Here is a 23,762-nt window from a genome sequence, read left to right on the forward strand (position 1 = left end):
GGTTGCAAGGGGTAGAGCTGTGACCTTCTTCAGAATCTGAAGTGCAGAGACCTACTGATAGACCTCAGAAATGCTGAGATTTTTCAGCTAATCTTTCCATTAGGGCCTGCTTACATAAACCCCCCAAACTTAAGGTCAGAGGAATATCAATTTGCTTTCTAAATGGATTCTGTGCCCTTAAGGCTACAGAACATAATGGAAAAAAAAGAAAAACCCTCAAAACAGGTCACGTACTAGAAAGGTGATAAAAACCACACCATTAAAGCAGAGGTTTAAAGGCAGTTACATTATTCTACAGATCTGATTCTGCTATGAAATATCCGAGGCCGTTATGGAAGTTCGGATTAGCCCTTCCAACTCAAAGACAACAGTTTGCATGGGCTCTGCCAAGAAAAGTAAAGAGTTAAAAAAAGAAAACAGGGAAGAACATTCCACTGTTTCCATAATTCTTCTTACAGAAACCCAGGAAAGAAGTGGAACAGCTGAACAACACCCAGGAAACTTCTTGCTGTGCAGGCTCACTGCCATGCAGAACTCAGGGCTGCTGTCTTTTAGAAGACACCTCTTGCATCCATTATTTGGACTGCACTACACCTCTCCCAAGCCTGGAGAGGGGAAAACAGAACAGAAAAGGGAGATGTCCCATCCCATGTCATACCTGTTAAAAGCCTGAGCTTCTTTCTGCAAAGTATTTCCAGCAGAGGCTATCCGGCAATACACTGAATATCCTGCAGGTATAGCAAGACTAGTGAACAAAACATCTTTTCCTGCCCCTGCCTCACTATTCAGGTGTATTCCACAACGCTTACAGCCACGCTGTAAGTCTGCTCCAGCTGCTGAGGAGCCTCACATCTACTTTTAGCAACCTTATGGCCAACAGAAGCATGTACTGGAGACAGAAACACCAACAACGTAAATTAAAAGGTATAAACGGCTTCTGGAAGGAGCAGTTGGTGTCATAAATGAGGCAGAGGTAAGCTGGAACAAAGGGCAATCTTATTCAGGTAAAATTGTTTCAGCAAATCTTGAAGCTATTTCTCGATAGAGCAGAACTAACAAAAGCTACAGTTTGTCCCTGCTGCTTCCACGCAAGCTGCTTTTGTGATTACGAGCCAAAACTGTTTTCAAATATCAATACTTAAAACCCACACAATTCTTTCAACCTTATAAACCAACACGCAGAGAAAAATCAAGGTTTTTTAATACCATTTTGCCTTCCGAGCTTCAGTCTCCTTTCTGCCACTAGATGTCCCACAAGTCAGAGGAGAACCCAGAAGGGAGCACTATGAGCAGAGATACCCAGCAAACATTATTTACAACAATAAATGTGGGGAAACATGCTGCTGTGTTTACATTACCTGAATAATTAGCAGCTCAGACACTGCAGTAACAGTGTGGATACAGAATATGCGATGTAAAATTCTTGCCGTGGAAATCCTCACAGTTGGAGATTGTCAAACATAGCAAAGTGCAATGAGTAGCATCTCTTAAAAACATGGCCTGTTGTGGGGTTTGGTTTTGCTTTTTTGTGGGTTTGGGGGTTTTTTGTTTGTTAAAAAGCCCCGTATCTTCACTGAATGCAATGCATATATACATTTAAGGAGCTATTCTACAGGAACATCAGATTTACTGTTGCTTGTTTGTAATGGGTATTTTCAGTCAAGTTGCTCTGTACTCCGAGTCATTATTTAGCTCAGTAAAAGCTTCCTCAAATTTTGATAAATACGACAAAAGGAAAAATACATTAAGATTCTTGCCCTATTGACATATTCATTTGACAGTCATTTTGATGGTGTAATATTAGATATTAATCTCATATTCAGGTTATTTCTACTCTTTTATGATGCAAGTTTTAAATATAATACAATTCTAGCAGGGAGGCATTATAATGAAGGTACTTTCCCTCTCTGGGAGCACTGTTTTGCTGATGATTGCTTCAATATTAAAATAAATTGTCAGGGGCTAGAACTGTAAGGCATCATTTAAAAAACTATTTATTAGAGAGCTAACACTATAAGGAGAGCATAGTATAGATAATTGTATGTCCCTTTAGATGCTAAGAACTGCAGGCGGTGGAGCATCAAACTGCCCTCCAAGCCATGCGCTGAATGCTGAGCAGACCCCCTCCATAGAAGATATTCTCCCATTTTGGTTATTTGAGGTAGTACAAGGTTTTCTTACAAGAAAACAACTCCATGCATTGTTTCTACAGTCAAACAGAAGCAATAGTCACACAAGAACTTCTTGCTGCACTGAGAGCTGAAGGCAAGGCCAGGCAGATGATACAGTCACCAGTACTGAGCGGTAGTTGCTTGCAGGCTCCTGTCTTACAAGCAGGTGGTAATTACAACACAACCAAGGGATCTGCAGAGCACAACGCAGGCTTGAAGGCCACGCTGGACACGCAGCATAGTGCGGCACAGGCACGGGCAAAAGCAGGTTAAATATTCTGTGGATTGCTAGCTCTGTGCCTTTGGGTGAGGATTGCTGCAGAAAGGCTGTTCAAAACACACAAACCCACTTTGGATTTAAGCTTCCTGCTGTCCACAAAGGCACAAAAGCTAAGAGTGAAGAAAACAAGCCTTCTCTGCTGTGACTGCAACTGCTCTAGCCTTCCATAAAAAGCCTCTCCCATAGTCTGGCCTTGACACCACACACAGAATTGGTTCTTCTGGGGTCCTTTTCTAGACCACACTTCAAAAGAGAAACCCTGCAGTGCTGCACATCTTGCACCTCACTCCCTGTGAGGTGCCAGCCCCTTTTAACCTTTCTGAAAAATCTGGGGAGAAGGAAGAGACACATTTTTAAGATACCATCTTTTATTATCTTTTCCAGGCAAGCAGCTTTTTATCCCTGCCTGCCTAGCATTCCAGGGGCCTCTGTGTGCCTTTCAGTGGACCCCAGAGGCCCCATGGAAAAGAAGGGACAGAAAAGACAGTCCAAGTGACAACAGAAAGCTCAACCCCAACTCAATCCAGAGAAGGCTAGAAAAGGATGAAGCTTGACTTGAACTGGTGAGCCTGGCATACAGCAGCGACATTATATCTCACTGCTTGCACAGCCCTGCATGCAGATATTTTCTGCTACGAGGGGTGCATAATTTCAGTCCAGTGTGGACACCAAACATCTGACAGCCACACGAATAAAGCCTATTTTTATTTCACAGAACACTCTCCTGATTTTGCTTCTGTCACCACTCATGTCTCAGCTCAGAAAACGCATAAATAAAACAAGGAAGGAAATATTTTATTCATGAGCACAAAGCCCAGCTGAGTTCTGAGAAAGCTTACTGTTGGCTTTTAAGGTGTCTCATCTCAGGGCATGGAGCTGTGCAGTTCATCACATGGAAAGTGTCAGAAGTCCCCAGCACAATAAGCTTGGCAGAAGAGACACAGCCAACCACCAGTGTTTGAGAAGAGGCTTCTGTGATCTATTGTCAGGCTGGAATTTTGTCTCTGCTCTGCATTTTGTGTATTCTAGCTGTTTGAGCCAATTATAAGAGATGACCAGCTAAGGATTAGAGGAGAAGGTAGCCAAGGAAGTGAGCCTGGGGCCAGGACTCAGATGACATGCAATTCACTTGGTAAACCTGGATTTATTTCTGCAACAGGTATCTTCAGGTGAGAGTCCTAGCCACAGGAGATAAACAACTGCTAAAGCATCTTCAGCTGAGGAGCTTTGCCCCCAAGACTATCTATTGTTAAAACACTAAGCTCAGAGAAATCTCGAACTTCATTAAGTTGGGGTGCTGACCAGTGTAAGCAACAGAAAAGGCTGCCTGTTATATTTTCTCCTCAATTTTCCAAGTGATGCTGATAACCTTGCTTCAATGTGGAAAGTCAGAAAACAGAACTTCCTTGCCTAATCAATATTTACCTGTGAAAACGTTTCCCACTCTTACAAGCTTGTGGAGCAGCAGCTTTACAGGTACCATCAGCCCAGGGAAAACCCAACGAGTATACCATTGGAAGGAAGAAGCCGGCTGAGTGCAGAACCACAGAGATGAGCACACTACAAATTCGCAGGACCCTGATGGTACCTATAGGCCTTCATTGCCCTGAGCTGCCTCGCCAGGAGCCTCTACCTGCAGTCCTAACCGTGGCCCAGGGGGTCCCTTTCAGCTCAGCACTGGGCACCCAGTCTTGGCCTGAGCTATACGGTAGGTGGGCCTGTCTCCAGCCCCATCTCTCAGGTGATCCCTTGGACCCTTGCAGAAGCCTTGCCTACACCCCAACTCCTGCTGCTCTCTGGACGCCCAGATGGTCTATCCCCTCACGCTTTGTCTGGAGCTTTCCATACACCCCATTACCTGCGTCCTCGTGGGCTCACGGTCTATCACAGTCCACAGAGGAAAGGCACAGCAGGACAGGAAAGGTCACGTCGCATTCGCTGTTCCAAAGCCGATGCCAGGTCTGTGACAGCCAAACACCCAACCTGGCAGCCTCTTGATCCAAATTTCCCCTGGGCCCACATAAGAACAAGTAACAGGGGACTGGCCAACAGCTGGAGCTCCAGCACCGTGCTGGAGCACAGTTCCTTATTTGCTGTAAGAAAACGGGCTGGGTTTGTTTGCACTACACATAGTATGCAAGTATGAGATCAATGCCTTACAGACAGAATAAAAACACTGTATGTGGTAATACGAGCAGATTGAATACATATTTCAGTCTCTCTTGCCAGCTCTCCAAACTGAATGGAAAAGTAGGCAATGAATATTTTGATAAATATTCTAAAGGTTGTACCAACACAACCTGGTGGAACACACTTAAATAGGAAAAAAAAATTATTTCGCATTATTGCTTCCTTAGGAATAAGACAGACTAGCAGATTTGCTAGTTGAATTCTTTTGAATAGCATAATTTAAATTAAGTGCTTCAGTTACAGTTCCAAAAGCTTGATGATATTACATACATTTAGCTCTCCCCTCATATGCATACACCACGTATTATAACAAAACCTATCGTTTCTTCAGGGGATTATTTTACCTTCAAAGATAGCACTGTGTCAGGGAAGGTCACTGGTCTGGCAGTCCTTAAACTTAATTCCATTTAAGCCACAAGCCCCAAACCTTATTTTTTCAACTTGTCCAACATCAGATTTGGCTGAAGGTGGAGCTATTTGGGTACGTGTGCTAACTCGCCTGTGAGGCAGATGGCATTTTTCTTCCCCAGCTGAGACAAAAGGCATTCCCCTTCCCAGAACAGTAAATGCAAACCCTTTCACGCTGCCACCCTCTGGCAAAAAATGCATTTGCAATATTAATGATCACTATTTTTGTCCTGTGGCACATTCAGTCCTAGAAGGATAGTGTCAATCTTTTCCTAGTTATTCAAAATCTTTTCTCAAAGAAAGTGCTGTAAGCTAAGGAAAAGATCCAGTAAGTTTTACCAAAAAAAGAAATGAGGGGTATTCCCCCATCCAAGGTGCATATTTCTTATATTACTTTTCTGAAGATCAACATATAGCTATCTATATCTAACATACAGTCAGGGGTTTGCTTGGGGATGTCTGACCAGAGCCAGATCCAGCATGTACATATATGTATACATACACATCTGGGGGTTGGTCCTGCACAAGAATGAGAAGCAACTCAGTCAGGACCAGCTGGAATTTGCTGTAGACTTTGGCACTTGCACGATTACCTAAACTAAGCTAAAATCCTGTGGCTAGGTGGCATTGCTCGCTGAAGTTATCAGCTTTAATCCAGGCCGCCAGCAGAAAAGCTGGCAGGTCCCACCTACGGAAAACAAGGAAAGCACTTCCTCAATCACCGACAACTAAGCAACAGGGTTTTCTGTAACACCAGCTACAGCAAACATACATTAAGCAATGCTATACTGTCACTCTCAACTGCTTCACTCACTTTTAAGAAACCAAAATACGAGCTTAAATATATGAACCAGCGGTGCAGCTGACAAGCATGACACCACATAGACATTATGTCAGCAGAAAAACAGTCTTTTCCTGCCAGCTGAAGAGCCACTCAGGGAAAATAAGAGCTTCATCTGAAACCAATTACAGCAAGCCCCTCCAGCCGAGAGCGCCCGTGTTCAGTCCCAGGCAAGCGCTAGCCCTACCGTGCTACATCACGCCTGGCACAGTGGCGTGCCCGTATTTCAGAGCCGTACGCTCAGCTGTCCCACCTAGAAGCACTCCCCGGGAAGCTGTCTGAGGGTAAGCAAAGCAGAAGAGGTGGAAACAAGCCAAATGCAGAGCAGTTTATTGGCACTATAATGAGGAAGTCCGCAGCTTAGCCAAAGTAGCTCCACGCAAGCTGCAGGAGACATCAGTCCGGAAAACTCCAGTTTCCATCTCTACATCGCATATCACGTTGTGAGGGGAGATATCCCACTGGATCTCCCCCAGCAGCCACAAAAACCTTACAGCCACTTCAGCCTCCTTCCTCCCGAACCCATTACCCACCAAGGAAAATGGGAACCTTGCAGGAACTGCTACAAAGTCATCTCTCTCAGCTCAGAAGCTATTCCAGAGAGGTTTCGGAAGCCTGCCCAGTGCGTCAGATAAGGAAAGCAGTTGGTTTCACAACTTACTTCACCACCTCCTAGATGTTGGCAGCACGCTTGCAAGGGGCCGGAGATTCCTATTTCTTAACACGCTGTGGTATTCCTGAAGAGCTGTACTAAACCATTCGTGCTGAACTAGGAGTGGCAATGACAAACACACCCTCCAAGTGGGGAAAAAGGCAATGTAACAGCCACACAGGTGCCAAAAAAGTATGGTTTGGGGTTTTTTTTTCCCCGTAGGAAACTCAGGCTGAAGCAAGATTTAGCTTTGTCCCACAGGCAGTTGTGGCTTGAGCAATAAACATTCTGTGTCCCTACAGAGCTATTATTCAGTCCCTTTAATTCTCCCAGTTTAGCCCAGAAGAAAATGCTTCTGGAAATACCAGGCCTTATGGTCACATATAAGGTTTGAAAACACGAGGTCCTTTCTGAGCTAGTCTAACAAGTGCCCCGATACAGATGTTTTTTCCGAAGCACATAAAGCTGTTCTACAACTGCCTCCCATCTGTGCTTCTTTAATATGAGGGAGTTTTCCATGCATGTAGAGCAGTGATAGCAATAACTAAGCAAGGAAAAAATACGTTGAAAGAAGCTTAATAATAATCATCACGTCTCTTTTTAGTGCTCTCCCTTCAAATCCAAAACCTGACACTTGTCAGTCCGCTTCCACTTCTGAAGGGCAAAAGGGACTTCCACAGAGCTTTCTTGTTCCACGTGATGAGGGATTTTTAGGTTTTTAAGTTTTTTTATTCCCTCTGCCCCGAAGGGGGAAGAAAATTTAAGTACACACAGCCGTATTGTTTTCTTAGGAGTATTCTAAAAATCCAGGAGTAATATGATGTTATCAGCTGACATAAAAAAAATAGAAAAATAGAAAATAGAAACCAGATGCCAGTCACACCTACTTTCTTTGAAACCGATGTTACAGCTACTCGCATTAGGAACATGCAGAGATAAAAATGAAACCAGAGCTCAGAGCCAGAAGCCTACACTTGACGTTAGGGGCTTCTTCAGTCACACAGGGGCAGGTTACCCTATTCCGTGTAACCAGGGGCAAAACCACTTTCATCCACCATCATGAGATACCATTGAATTGGGTCTCAGAATCAGCATTTCCTGGCCAGATCAGAAGGAATTAAGCAGGTGTACAGTTACCTTCTGAGAGGCTTTGGGCATCTCCATCTCAAAGCTATACAGAGTTTCCAACTCTAAAAATAAAGGTTGCTTTCCAGAGGGAATCCTCTTGCACATACCTGGGCACAAAACTCCTCTCTCTGACAAAGGAAGCCTTGCACAGTCAGCACAAAATAATCCAGAGCCCCAATCAGCTGAGCTAGTAATTGCACACAAAAACGCATGCCATTCAAGATGAAACCCAGCAAAAAAAATTCATCTCAGCTATATCAGCCTGCACACAGGTTTCCCCCACAGTAGCCAGAGATAAACTTCCAAATATTTCCTGGAATTGTAAGGACTAGACAGGCAGTAAAGTTAACTGTCGTTGCTAACCTGCTTTTCTTGCATTCTTTCCACGCTTTAAAACTCTTTCATAGATAACCCAGAGATATATAGATGTATATTCTGACTTCACTAAAAGATGAGCAAGCTGTATCTGTCTTTTCATTTGAATTCAAGACAAATCTCATTTTTCAGGATTCGAACTACCACTTCATGCCAGCTTCCATTTACCTGGATTAGATCCACCGCATCCAAAGCCCACAATGTCTGTAATGATACCGTATGCCATGGTACCCACAGACAAGCAGTCTGGGCGTGCAGGATTATCAGAGTTAATGTCCTCAAATGAGAAGTTGCTTCATGTTTTCCATTCAAAGCCTTGCTGCCTGCGCCCAGTTGCATGCTAGACACACACGCACCTCATTCTAACGCGTGTTCTCCCATTAGCTTGCCATGAGACCGTTTAGCAATTAAAGTCCTGTTTCATTCATCCTTTAAGTTTCATTACAGATATGTAATGCAGAAAGTACATTCCACTGTGGATTCCCTCATTCCCTTACATTCCCCTCATGTTAAGAAATCCCAGCAGGCACTGCTGTAGTGAAAATAAATTTACTCCAGGACTATGTCCAGGCAATACTGTCTGCTACGACCTCAGAAATCAAAGCGGAACCTACGACAGCAAATGAAGAAAAAAAAATCAACCAGTGCCACGATTGTGCAGTGAGAATTGTGGAAGTGTCTACCTTTGTGCCGTAAGTCAAATAATTCTCAACAGTCAGTAGCAAGCACATACCGAGACCCCATTAAAAAACCCAAGACCTGCTAGGCTTTAAGTAACATGTAAGTAACCCAGGTGTTATAGGATGAATAAACATGCTCAAATCAGATGATGTGTAGTGATTGCTTTCTCATTAATTCTTAAGTCTCACACTCTGCCAAAATTCAGGAGCAGTCTGTTGGTGCTCCCCTCCTGACATCAAGGCTGTGAACCTTGGTAAGCTGCACGAACGGGCTAACAAAGAGTGACTCCAGGAGCCTGGACCAATTTAAAGCCATAAGATATATAATTTACAAAGCCAGAGTAGCACTGACAGCAACGTGGGCATCTACTTCTGCGCAGGTCTGGTGCAGCAGAAGCAATTCACATTCTCCTTAGGGAAGATCAGAAATCCAGAAGTGTGCCACCAGATCTCAATGCAGAGTCTAACGATAGCCCCGGCTCCTAGATCATGCCTGAACCCACTTGCTAAAACAGTTTTCATCCTAGGATTGCATGTGCTCGATAAAGCTAGGAGACTATACAGAGAAGTGTGGACCCCCACGCTTACAGTGTACAGCATCAATTTGCAAATTTAGTTACATTCAAGAGCTGAGACCTTAATTTGGCATTTAAGTCTGCTGCATTTGCTTTGGTAGTTTTCCTATTACTGTTGTGAATAGCATCTGTGCTCCTACGTAATTAAAAGCAGCATAATGCCTACCGAGCATTTCTAATTTGCTAGGCTGCTTTTTCATGCAAGTGGAAAAAAAATGTAACCAGATATTAGCAAGAGGCAGAACACCACACACGCTGCCAGCACTAGCAACCGTTAGTCTCTGCTAATCTGAAATGATTAGCAAACTGCTTCACTGTTCAGCTGCGAAGCACCTTCAGTCATCTCAACTCCAATTGCACTTGGTGCCTTACACATTTCCAGCGCAGCATCAAGAAGGGACCAACTAGGTGGTTCAGCATACAAAGTTTCAACACACGCCTCGTCCTCTCCACCAAAATAGTCTATGAAGCAAGAACCAACTGATACCAAGTTCTGAAAAATGTGCGCGTAAAGTGTGTATTTTCTCCCTACATTTCTGATGAAAATTGTTTAAATCAAGGGATTTCTTTGCACTGAAAGATGAGTCCATCCTCCTATGGTATGAGACCATGAATGTGGTCTAGCCTTCAGTTTTGACACTGAGACACAGAGCAGTACGTACCCTTTATAATGCAGTAAGCTACAGACAGATGTCCCCTGGATGTCAGATGTCCCATCTGTCCCCTTCTGCCCCATGAAGGTCTCCTTGGCACTGTCCAGTGTCTAATGCTGGTCCAGTCACTGTAGCAATTCCCGTTTCCCCAAATTAAAGAAAAAATGAACAGATTCAACCTCCCAGTCTCAGGGCTGCTTCTTCCTTTCAGGTGGCCATGCCAGTCCCGTCATCCGTCACCCCCCCCCCCCAAGTCTAAGTTCTCCCATGAGGCAATCTCTTCTTCTTATCCTCCTGCCTGCTTGAATCTCTTTAATAAGCCATTCTCTTTTATGAGAATCCTTTCTATCTTTCTGTACTGTGTGTGCCCTCTTCTCCCTTCCCCCCCCCCTTTTTTTTCTTAACTGTCAGAAAAAAAAATTTCACCTAGAGTTAAAGGCTTCCCTAGTGCAGCTGCATTTAACTAAGGATTTTGAATTCTGCAAGATGCTCTGGCTTGCTGTGGACAGCATAAAAACCCAAGCCTTAAAGCTGGAAGCAGGACGCTGACAATACTATAAAAATTCAGAGCCATGCACTGAATATATATATACACACTGCCTCAAATAATTCACATGTATAGCTAATATAGCTGATGTTTTGATGCAGCAGTGAGATTTCCTTAGTCTAGGAACAGAAAGCAGCTACTGCTGCGTGTTTATCTTTTGGCAAATGTTCATTCCTTTCAGTATCAAGCACGCCTCTTTTTAACTTCCCTGATAACAAGTACCTTGTTTACAGCAAACATTTGCACAGAAGAATTTAGCTTGCATCTGAGGTCAGGCTCTGTGTTTATTAGCACAACTAAAAACAGCTGAAGGGATGTACAGCAGGTAATTCTGGCTCTATTTTTCTCTAGTATGATGCAATACAGAACTATATAGATTCTTAGATGCAAAGTTTCACGTCATTCCCTATTAAAGTGAGTTTTAGCTGTAAAAAAATTAAGCAAAATGACTACTCAAATCCTTCCAGCTTCATTTGTTTTACCAAGGAAACAGATCTTCCAAGACATGAAAGAAACCTGGCACCAGATGTCCAATTAGCACAGCTCTTTTGGGGAAATCCCACTCTCAGGGCCTTGCACAAGCAGCTCCTGTCCCGAGATGGAAATCCAGAGTTCCCAATAGAGGAACCGCAGGGGAGTTGGACAAGGTGACCTCCAGAGGTCTCTTCCAACCTCAACCAGTCTGTGATGGCTCATGGATGGAGATAAAGACACATTAATGGGGGAAGCAAACACCACACACTCAAGGGAAGCAAAATAAGGAATTTATTCACTACTCCCTGTCAGCGGGTAGATGTTTAGCCACTTCCTGGGAAGCGAGGCCTCAGCACACCTAACTTACTTGGTAGGGCAAATGCCATAACCATGAACAATCCCCTTCCTCCTACTTTCCTTTAGCTTTTATTGTTGAGCACAACATCATATGGCATGGAATATCCCTTCGGCTGGTTCAGGTCAGATGTCCCAGCTGTGTCCTCTCCCCATTTCTCACCCATCCCCAGCCTACATGCCGGCAGGGGCAGAGCGAAAAAAGAAATCTTTGACACTGTGCAAGCACGGCTCAGCAATAGCTGCTGCCTTGTCAACACTGCCTTAGTCACAAATCCAAAACACGGCACCATACAGGCTGCTGGGAAGAAAATTAACTCCATCCCATCCAGACCCAGCACCGCAAGACAGGCATCAGTACCTTCCTTTTATATGCTTTACACATTTGTTTTTTAAATAAAGGTAGTCTAGTCTCGCCATTACTTTTATATTTAATCCCTGAGCTTTCCAAATGAACAGTGGTATCACAGGCTCTAAAAAACATTCCAGCCCAGAAAAAGAAGTTAAAAATAAAAATCACTAAATATCTTTAGCGCTGATTTTTCAAGATCACTGCAGTTGCAGTAGGGATTCCCTGCACGTCAGTGCTTTTGTGCCACACCTTTGGCAATTACCCTGTTCCTAAAGAATTAGCACAGCAGTAAGTACCAGCAATAGCCACCTTCCTCACTTGGTGGAGGCCCATTATCCTCAAAAGGATGAGAGTTCAGTTCAGTGTCAGTGCTCCACTGCCCTGAGCAGCCCCACCTGGGACCTCTACTAACAGGCACATAGTCCTGGCCTAAGTTACAGCAAAGGTGTGTGCCAGGATGAACCTCTTGGACCCATTGTCTCTGTCTCCAGCCTTCTCTCTACACCATCTGCAACTGCTCGTGGCTTGACGCAGTTGACCCCCTCACCCTGCCTGTGGCAGTCGATGGACCCCCTTTTAGCAGGTAGTCCCCTGCCGTGTTCAGAGGCTGCAGGACCACAGCCTGGGGGTGAGGGCACTGCCTCGCTGGGGTCCCCCTTGGCTCCTGGCTCATCCCCTGCTCTCACTACTCACTGACACAAGTTTTTCAACCTCACCATGCTTCAGTTAGCATTTCTTTAGTTTAAGCTGCAGTTTAGTACAGAGGAATTGCCTCAGACCATCCCTAAAATAAACTCTTCTAGTTGCCAAAGGCAGTCACACTGACTAAAACATGACTAAAGCATCATTTCCATCCGAGAACCTCTGGTCCTTGCTGCCACCATCTCCACACATGTTGTTGACAGATTGATGGGGCCAACAGCTCAGGATTGCATCTTAAGAAACTCTTCCCAGGAAGTGCTTTAGCTCCTGAAGGGAGCGCAGAGTGTGGCTGCGTTAGCACGCCTTCATGGGACCATCTTACAGGATGAACCGCTGAACTCTCTAGCTCACAGTGATCGATCTCGCCTGACAGCAACTCTGGTGCAACAAGCCAATTAAATCCCCGGGGCAGTGCTCCTTCTGGCTAGGGTCAGCTGTCAGGCAACCTGCCAGCCTAGCAGGGATTTGCCTTAATATCTTCCCATCCCACTAATGTAATGGTCGTGAAGCAAGAGGGGATGTGCCAGGGATGGCTCCAACAGATTCAGTGCAAAGCTTGTCAAAGTACATCTGACAGCAGGCTACAAAAGAAGGCTTTTCAATCACTGGAGTGAAATAGAGCCCACGTCAATGTGATTTCTTCAGCCACCCCAAATCTTATTACGATAGCTCTTTAACTATCAACCTAACCACACACCTTTCCTTTTCTGGCAGGCTGAATTCTCCTCCGCACCACAGACCCAATCTAAGCAAAATTAAATTCTGTTAGAGTAAAAACAGCCACAAAACTATCCTCATTCAGCAAACAGCATCACCATTCCATACCTCCATGCAGTTCTGAGAGCAGCTTTGTCTATGGATGAACACGCATTTCTGTAACCCTCCTGTCTTTAACAAATGCATAAAGGCATGCACATTTGAAACGAGGCCCCTGCACAGCCACATCCACCCCAGGAAGAGGATGAAAGAACAAACAGCATGTGACAGAAGTTACTCACGTCACCTAACACGTTGCTGGGATGGCGCTGGGATACTGCAGCAGCAAGCACAGGCCAGGAACGCATGAAACAAGTAGTTTCGCAGTTTTGCTTTTCATTTCCTTCCCACACTGCAGAAAAGACATCGGGATCTCCAGGACTTCAATGTCTCCCTGCAGCAAAACATGACAAGATCAGGTACTTCGCTGGCCAAGCAATTACAATGATCCCCCAAAGTGAAATTATATCTTCAGCTACTGCATTCAGTCACTCAGCGTGCGTGACACCAAATGTTCAACTAGGTAATTAGGACTCAATCTTTCACATTACAGGGAAAACAATCCCCCTCCTCTGCCAAGCTAACAAGCTTCCTCAGCCAAACATGCCTGAACTCTTAATTATGGTTTGAAAGTGCTGAGGGCAGAGGTTTAGATAGCCTCTTCAGGCTCTGAAGCGATGGCATACCTTTTTTCACCATTAAGTGTCTACATTTACAAACAAATCCAGTGCAGAGCTTTGGAGCCTGCTGTTTTAAGCCTTTCACTGCAGTCAAATAGATGAATCAAAGGGTATTAGTGCCTTGGTTTAACAAAGCTGGACTACAAACCAGCTGACAACGTCGCTGTCAGCAGACTCATCATACTGAAGAGTGGAAGAAGCAAGGATTTTTGTAGAATACAGTAACATATTACAGATAGGATTGAAGAAAGATAAAGAGAGGACTGCAGTTTAAGGAGAAGTGCCACTCCAGCTAGGGAGCAGCCTGGTACTTCCTGTGATGCTCTGTTGCAAAAAAAAAAACAAACAAAAAAAACCAAAAAAAAACCCCACCACAGCTCTGTCCCAAAGATATTATATTTGTGTGGATGATCTTGTCTCTGCTTTGGAAGCACTAAGAGTTGGGACTCTTGTTTTAACACATTCCCAGAATAAATGCAGTTTCCAAAAAAAGATGTTTTTAAGCCTGGATTTGGTACCAGCTGTGTGCCTGCAGAAACAGGAATTTTACATCTGTATTGTTAGTCACCCTTGCAGCTTCCCCCACAGGGCAAGAGACAGCACACTGTAATGGCATCTTGGAAGCCCAGGCTCCTCCAGATGCATCAAATCTGCCATTTGACTTCTACCTTCATTTTCTTCTACCCAGCAAATCATTGGCATCCTCCCCCTAACTTGCTCAGTAGCTTAGAGTCAACCTAGAAGAGCCTACATCAATGGAGTACTTGCGTTCTCCTGGGATCATGTAGCTTCCTACGCCATTGACCCCACCAAAGTTAAGAGGTAGAGGACATTCCCAGAAGAAGAAGATGGTCTTTCAGTCTGGAAAGGAGGGTTTTTAGGCTCAGAGCTATTCGACGTTGCCATCTCTGTCAGTAGGTCACATCTTCAGAGCCTGTGTCTGCCCCAAGGCAGTAACAGAGCCCAACACATCCAGGCAGCTGTTTGCTCACATACCATCACACCCCAGTGGCAGGCAGCCACCAAGAAGGTCTGAATTCCTCATGCGGATCAGTCTGTGCTTGTTCTTACCTTGTTTGCTTCACACAATTGTCATTATCTTGGTTTTCCTTCACTGAGTCCCTGCTATTTTAGCCATTGTTTTCAATGCTTTTAGTAAACCATGTCACATGGCTTGCCTTGAGGAGAAGCAAGTCATCATCATCTATGCCAACAGAAGCAAGTCATCATCACCTACGCCAACATGCCTACTGCTTGAATTAAGAACCGGTCAACGAAGCACTGCCAGAAGCCACTGCAGAAAGTTCTAAGATGTTTTCTTCTCCACTGAGACCAGTCTAAGCTTTCCAGTTCGGAACAATAATTCCCACCTAGAAAGCTGCTTACCTTCTAAGCTCCCAAATCCTGAGTCAAGGCTGTTTAACTAGTTCTGAAAGAGAACTTGCCCCTTTGCGTCTTCACCTGGACTGCCTCCAGTATCCCCTTACAATATAACACTGGAGTAGATTCTCCTAGACAGGTTTCCTTTGCTTCCCTTATCCTCTGCCTTCCTTGGAAATCCAATTGCACTTTTAATTGTAAATCCCAGGAACACCAAGTGACAGTCACAACAAATCTGCACGAGAAGCCACTTGGATCTCTTTCTAATCCCTCTATTTTATTCTTAGCCTTTTCAAGGACATGGTCAACAGATAACTAGATGTTTCACCAGATGCACACCACTCTGGCCAAACAGCTCAACTGCTCTAGTTGGCAGCAGGGTCTCCCTTCTCACAGTTCTCCAGGACCAAAATATCCATGCTTCATTGCTGCACAATTTTTGATGGCGTACCCTTCTAGCTGCTTAGGATACACACTGCAAGGAAAGTACTCAGAGGCACTGGTCAAGAGGCCTTCCCTTATAGACAGTGTAGAGTTTAGACAGTCTGTAGTAAGCCAGAAGAGCCGTACTCCTTACAGCTGCAAGTGCACAGCTCTAAGTGAAGCACACTACTGATCCTGGTCCTATTTAAACTGCCTCTGTAGGCAAGAGTAAAAACATTTCAAGTCCTTTCCACTTCAGCATGTTTAAGCTTCGTGGTCTAACTACTAAACATTTACACCCATTAAGAGATGGAAATCATTGTGGGAATCATGCACAAACGTAGGGCAGCAAGTCCCCCAATATTTCAGCTCTGAGCTCAAGAAGCAGCTCACATGAAAGAGCAAGACCAAATGGCAGAGAGCCCAGAAAGATGGATGTGGGTTGTCACATTTCACTCTCACATCGTCACTAAAACTGGAAGAAGACAGCACAGCAGACAGGTGCCCCAGCTCCCCCAGAATGCCACTGACTTACAGTGATTTCTCAGAGTTATGCGAAAAGCAGTTATTTGTGCTTAGCCACACTTAGGCACACTACTGGAGCGTGCCACAGCAAGTTAAAAGTTTGGTATAGCTGTCACATCCATGAGCTCTGGTTAAAGCGAGGAGTTAAACTCAGTCTCTCCTCCTATAGTAAGATACAGTAAGACAGTTTAATCACATTTACAGAACAAAGATCTACCTTAAATCCCAGGAACTGAGTTAATTGACAGAGGCTACAGTAAATTCAGCTAAGCTATTGCCCATGCTGAAGTACAACAAACTCCACTGGGTAAGATCAGTGCTGAGCACGGGATGGCTGGGCAGTGGTAAATTGAGCTTTTTTTTTTTTTCCTTTCTTTTTTTTCAAAGCCAAGTATTAGAGTCTTACTGAATCCTCTACTCCCTATCTGCAAGTTAAAGGATCATGTCCAATGTACATTAGGGAAAGAAGGTAAGCAGCTGCTTGTTTGTAGTTGCCTTTTTTTTTTTCCAGCTGTGCCCTGAAACTCTAACATATAAGAGCCAACCAGCGTCTGCTTTTCATGTCTAAAAGTGGATTAAAAGTCTCTTACCTCTGGCTTGGGCATAGCACTACTCAGAGCTCACTCCCCCCACCTCCTTTATTAACCATTAGTGCATGTAAAAAAAAAAAAATGCTCAGCTTGGCCACCATTATTTATAACAATTCAGGCTCACAAAAGATAGAGAGGATTTATGCTTGCTTGGGTACAGAAGTTAAGTGATATAGTACTGAGCCCTACTTAGAACACATCTGACACAGGGCTTAAAATATTTCTTAGTACTGAACTCCAGATCTGAGCTGTGTCAGTGTTGTCAAATCCTCCTAAGCCAGTTGGCCCTTAGCACAGGTCAGTCTCCAGGTTTAGCACAAGGACAAAAAGTTGACCCAGTACGGAATTTCAGATATGCTGGGCCGCAGAAGTACCTTTGTCTAAGTTGGCCCAGACACCATTAAAACCAGATCTGGTGAAATATCAGACACACATTGAAATCCTCAAGCAACACTGTGCTGGAAGATGAGAGTTAGGCAGAGTTAGCCAGTGCCCTTACCTCTGCAACCTAGGGCATGAGCTCCCCTGCCCACTTTGTGTTACAATAAGCATTCTGACCTCAAACTCAGCATATATACATTGAGATGAGAACATTCAGACCTCATCATAGCTGCCTTCCTCCTTCAACACGCAGCACTCCCACTGCAGGTTCTTGTTTCAGCTGTTCGCCAAGCTAGGTTTTCTGTTAAGAGAAAACATAAGCAAAATCCCCAAAGACCACACACTTACAAGAGACTATAAAGGTTCACGAGCTTGCGGCCACAAGTTTAAGTGAACAACCCATATGGGTTTAAAAAAAAAGGCACAAAATAGTCAAGTAATTACTCTACTACTTCCCCAACAGGGAAAGCTGATATAGTTTAGTAGTTTGTGCTGATGAACAATGAAAACCTCAGCCTTTCCTGTTGGTCTGATGATTCTGATTTAAAATCCACTCAGATGAACACAATTCTAAGACTATTGTGCAGACCGTACGAGGTTTGGTCAATACTTGCAACTTGTATTTAAGCAAAACACTCATATCCATTTATCCAAACAGCTTGTTCAAGCCAATTAATTGATATGCCTGATCTCACACTGTCACTAAGCTACGTTATATAGGCTAGTTAAAATACCTACTAGTTGGCTGTCATTTGAGGTACAGTACAATGGAGCAGCTTCTCTCGTTGGGTTTTACTGCTCGTTGCACAGTTATGATCATGTATCACTAATTGCAGCAAGGCCTGCTCAGAGCCTACCAAACCATACCAGCAAGATAGTCCCACTTCAGAAGGTCTTGCTTCTAATCCCTGGTCCAGTACCTGGTCCAACCCGAAGTACAGTAACTGTGTGCTGTGCAATCCAATTAAACCGCAGCTACTTCTGCTGACAAATCCTATCCATCAGCTCATAAATTCTGTAGATTTTTTGGTTTTATGAATCACTTGTCTAGATATATGGCTTAAGGATAATGCTTTTTGTTAAAGGGATCTATTTTGAGTTCATCTTCCTCATTCATGGGTAAAGAAAACATATTTCCAGAAGCCTAATTGAGCTGCATTAATCTCAAATTTTGAATTGCTTCAGATCTGTGTTTTTCTGCAGGCATGTCAAAGAGCCACAGTCAAGATTTTTTGTTTTCTGCCAGCCTGAAAAAAAAACCTCAACTACTCAGTTGAACTAGATTGTGAATGCTTCCTGAGAAGGTTTAAACTAATTATTTTCGAAGGCAAGGGGAAAATAAACAACAAAACTACCATATTTTAGTGTCAAATACACACACATCATACTTCAAACCCAACTCCCCTCCAGGGAGCAAATCCCTGTGAATGTGGCAAGACCTAGTTTTCAAATTCACTCAATCAGCAGCTTCTGTTCCGAGCTCATAATACAGAAAGGGGTTTGGGGCAAAATAGATACGGAGGCTCTCTTTTAGTATTTCAATGATTTCTGAATAACACTTTTGCAGACTCATCAGCTGGGTGCCATTTGAATTGCAAATGACTGAAGGAAAGTAAGAGAGGGAGCAATATAAAGCCTAGCTAACCATTTCAAAGGTGTACAGCTTCAATCCACATTGAAGGCTTACAAAAAAAATGGTTTGATTCAGGTGCGCATAACCTATTTGGCATACTTGGTTTTAATATTTGGGACTGGAAAGGAGATGGGCATCAGATCTGAGACATCTTTATCCCAAATATGAAGGGGGCTCTTCAGGTGCTCAAAACAAAGTTTATTTTCTATATTTTATATCTAGCAAAAGCAGCAATTACAGTAAAAGGAAGGCCAGGTTGTTCTCTCTGGCTGAATCTCTCATAGGATGAGCTGATGCAAGGATACTGCGTAGTTGCCAAAGGAGCTCTGGGTCAAATCAATCCCTTGTGCCCTTTCTGGGAAAATGTTCATGAAGTCAAAAATTTCTTAGCACAAGTACCAGGCAAGTTTGGCTTTGAAGTGCAGCCTCCTTGCTGCAGAAACGGGGCTAGACAAATCTGTTGGTGAGCATCACAGAGCACACACCAGGAAAGAGAGACCTGACTCTGGAAGGTGCTCTTCACCTTGCAGATAGATAACTTTGTGCAAACATGGACATGGAAGAGTCATTCCAGACCACAATGAAACATCTGTCTGGGCAACAGCTAGGGACGACTTGTAGAAGCAAAATCTCCACTGCAAATACAGCAGGTAAGGACAGGTACAAGACACTCATGAGAATCAAGCCACCTCTGTCTGTCTGCTGTTAAAATTCCACATGGAGCCCTATCCTTCCCAATTATTTCACTGTGAAGCAACCACACTCAGTTTCCGAGGGTTAGCTATCTAAGGCATGCCAACACAGATCACCTTGGACTACCATCACCTTCCTAAAAGGATACCACAGGAACTTTTAGATATTAAGCAATCAAGCTGGACTTGCAACTTTGGAGATACAATTGCATTGCTTACCATACAGAAGGCATCTAAGAATAATTTCACAAGTTGGAAGGGTGCAATTCTACCAGTGCATAGTCTTGTACCCAATAAAAACTACAAGAACCAGAAACTGCAACCTGCAGTTCAGAGGAATACAGGTTAAAAAAAAAAAAAATAATCACAAAACAGCTTAATGGGTTCACTCCAACATTAAATGTTTGCAAACTGTGTGGGAAGTTTACTGAAATAACCTGTATAAGTGAATTTGAGAAAGCTTGATACTTGTACTGGAGGCAGGGGGTTGAATCATGGTGAACAGCAGGATGCAAGCATCAAAATGAGTACAAGTATAAAGCCGACAGCTGTTTCCTTCTGGCTCCTCTCATCTTTATTTTTATTTCCATGACAGAAGATCAAGATCATACTGTAAACAGAAGATTAAGCCTACTAGCAAGGAGCACCACAGGCTGGAGTCTTATTTAAGGACAGCTGACCAGAACAGCCAAGTCTCTGCACTCACACTAGCATTTGCAATCACCTCTGAAAGCATAGTACTTACTACAGCAAATATGTTGTAGGAGGGTTGCTATTTAAACGAAGTCTTCAGTTTCTAAAGGGAACAGACAAATTATTATTTGGAAAATGCTATCTAGCCCCTCTTCCCACTGGTTTCATCTCTGTGAAGAAGGGGTTTTTCACATCAACTTGAGCCCACCACTACGACTTCTTGACACTGCAGCTGAATGGATCGTCTCATGTTAAATAGCTGCTATTTTCTGCCACTCCTACACAAACTGACATAATCACAGCACAGAAAACAGTCATTAGAGAATCCATAACTGTCCCACAACTGGCAGAACATCCAGTCTACAAAGATGCAGAGATGCAGAGACAATCACTTCTCAGACAGAAGTACATAGAACTACAGGTGCAAGGTGCTTGTGCAAGCTCAAAGTGCTCCTCGCCTTAAAGATGTGTTTTTAAAGGCATTTACAGTAATCAGCCATAATTAATTGTGGCCAATGCAGACACCAGTGAGTGTAAGTGAGCCTTCCTACAGCATTTCACACTCTTCAGACTACTAGATTAGCATCAGTGGTAGAAGAGGAGTGAAATATTGGATGCGCAGATTAATGATTTAATCAGATCTTTGGGAAGAGCCTCATGTTTTCTGATTGTAAGGGAAAAAAAAAAGAAAAAACTGTTTTCCCATAGTCTATGAAGGGGGGAACAGGGGAAAGGTGGGTTTAGTTTTGTTTCTTACTATCCTGTTCTATTTTTAATTGGCAATAAATTGATCTTCCCCAAGTCTGTTTCGCCCATGACTAATTCGCAAGTGATCTCCCTGTCCTTATCTAGGCCCACAAGCTTTTTCATACTCTGTTCTTTCCTGTCCTGTTAAGGAAAGGGTCAGTGGGTTCCTGCTAGCCAGCCAAGGTTAATCCACCCCAGGTGAAAATGATGCTCTAGCCAGAAATGGAAAAAGATATTTTGCTTGATGAACAGCTTTGAAGAAAGCTGTTCTCCTCCCCAGGGATGAAGGCTTGCTAAAGGCCTTGAAAAGTAAGATGTACCAGAAGCAACAGCCACTCTGGGGTTTTATTCTGGACTCTGCCCAGCAGAGAAGCAGTGATACTGCATACACATAACTCAGCACAAAAATTAGCTGGTGCATTCGCTTATCAGTGAAACAGGTATTGCTCCTCCATCTGTAAGGGATTACCTGCTCTTGTCCTCAAAGGGGAGCACACTGTTCAAGGGAAAAGTTTGGCTAAACCTAAAAAAGGAACTACTCTTCCCCAGCCTTGGGGGAGTACTTGGCTATGTTGGCAGCTCAGTGTCCTACAAGGCTCGGTTCATCTCTTCTGCAAAACTTGTAGAAGAGATGCTGGCTTAGCAAACTGCAGAGGCTGCTTTGTGCCCACGACAACAGACAAGCTGTGCACATGTGTCCTGGGGCAGAATCCCAGAGACCAAGAAACACAAGTCTCAAGAAAAAAAAAAAAGATTAAAAGTTAAACTTAATCAAGCCTTGCTGGGTTATTTCCAACAAGAGACAAAAATCAGGGTGCAGGGAAGATGAAAAACAGCAAGTAGGTGGCTGACAAGGCTAAGAGGCAGGAAAACAGTGACCATAGCAGCAAGGATCCCTTGCTATCCACTACCCTGCTCCAAACAAGTAGAGAGCTGCGTGCAGCCACCAGGACAACAAGCATGGGACTCACATGTCATTATCTGGCTGGTGCCCAAGCCATGAATAAAAATCTATGAAAGTAGCGGTACAGCTACATGAAGGCTTATAAAGAATTTTATTAGTTGCATGTTCACAGAAAAGCCAGCGATGCAGCTGTCTGGCCAAGTTTCAGCAAAGCCATTGCCCTCACTGTGCGGCGTGTCAAAGCAATTGCACGTGTTTGTGATGAGCTCTTTGTCCTCTTCACAGCCAGTTTCACTCTTTGTGCATAGCAGTGAACCAAGCCTACATACAAATTTAGTTCAGGATAAAAATGTGTTTGCCTGCATGGTTTAGTCATACTTAATTTCATCACGTTTGGTTCCATTGGAAACAGAGATGAAGTTCAGTTTTGTCCAGTCACTTCAGTTTTGCTAAATTTGGGACTATATGGCAAGAGTAACATTTGTGCACAAGCACTCAACTGAAGATTTATTTTTCCTGGTACAGTTTTCATTTGCATAAGATGTGCTGCAGAAGTCCAGAAGGATGAAAATAATCTTAATTCCAGGAACTAAGCTGCTCAGAAAGCCTTTCCCAGGCAATTTACAATCAGTCATCATACAGTACTTGCTGCAAAAGGTCTTGCCAAGTGGGTGCCTCTCCTCTTCGCAGCTCACTTCATCAGCCACGGATCTCTGGGATTGCAATTCCCTCCGCAATCACCAGGGCAGCAAGGGCAAACACTGCCGTTTCCACGGCTAGCATTTAAACACAGCCTACAGCTTTTAGTTGTCCCTACACTGCAGTGGCCCAACACTTCTAAAAGCACCTTAAGGAGAATCCTGTGATGAACTAGAGGTTCTGCCTTTCCCATTTTCTGTAATACCTTTCCTTTTGCGTTGCACTGAATAAAACTGTGCGATACCCTGTTCTCTGAAGAACCTTGCTGGTCTTATTGCTGCGGGTGTGCTGCTCATGTTCTTTCTTCTGCCAGGTACAGGGAGGCACAGGACTGCAGCACGGGAGCACATGAACATATAAGCGAAGAGGAGATGACAGCATGTAACTACATAAGTGAAATAAGGATCACGCCTGGCTCCACATCTGCACCAAATGACATGATGCTGGAAGTACACAGGAAAACAGGTAATCCTGTCACTAGAAACACAGTGAAACGGAGCAGATGTGCAAAGCACGTTAACAGCAGGGGAGTCACGTAGTAAGTTTTAAGTGGACATCCTGAAGCAAAAGAAAAACCCACCACAAACACCTTTAAATCTTGAACCAAGGTTAGGGTTAGCGATGCACAAATTATTGTGCTTCCAAATTTCCATCTGCAATCAACTGGATGCTACACTACTCAGCACACTCGCCCATTGTGAACTTTTTCATTTCTGTACATAACAGCTTCCCGTGCTACAAAGCCACATGCAGTAAGGGATTTAAGACCTTCTCTGTTGCCCCTTTGGTGTCACGACCTATTTATGAAAGCAATTCATGCAAAGGTAATCTCCGGAGGTACTTTATCCTTTTAGGGTAAATTTAATTTTCAGAAGTGCCCTGGCAAAGCTATCATGTAAGCTACCAGAAGGAAAGGATTACATAGAGAGTCACTACTCCTGTGTGCACAGGTGAGGCACTAACATTTAATTGAACCTATATCCTGTCAGCAATGGGATTACTAACCACTCCTTTTTTTAAACCAACATCAACCAAGCACCTTGAAGCACACAGCAGTACCAAAATACTCTCACTAGAAGTCCTTCAACCTGTTTATTAGTACACTTGATTTATTTTTGCACTAGCAATTTATTTTTTTTTTCTAAGCACGATGAGGATCATTAGATACCTCACCACAACCAGCCAGTGTAATTTCCAGAATATTGGCTGGGTGATGAAGCAGTGGTATTACAGGAGACCTTAAACACAAGAAAAATTAACACATTGGATAGCAGTGA

General features: G+C 43.8%; 1 protein-coding gene across 1 annotated transcript in view; it reads right to left on the bottom strand.

Annotated features, from left to right (window-relative positions):
* TRPM8 (transient receptor potential cation channel subfamily M member 8) overlaps positions 1-23,762 on the bottom strand; it is a 147,875-nt gene that overhangs the window by 67,293 nt on the left and 56,820 nt on the right. Inside the window, exon 3 of the mRNA XM_075755901.1 lies at positions 13,381-13,532. The gene's annotated coding sequence lies outside the window, so the exon portion shown is untranslated. The remainder of the gene's footprint in view (positions 1-13,380; positions 13,533-23,762) is intronic.

This window comes from Balearica regulorum, chromosome 6, assembly GCF_011004875.1.
Source record: "Balearica regulorum gibbericeps isolate bBalReg1 chromosome 6, bBalReg1.pri, whole genome shotgun sequence".
In the NCBI taxonomy this organism is placed as follows: Eukaryota; Metazoa; Chordata; class Aves; order Gruiformes; family Gruidae; genus Balearica; species Balearica regulorum.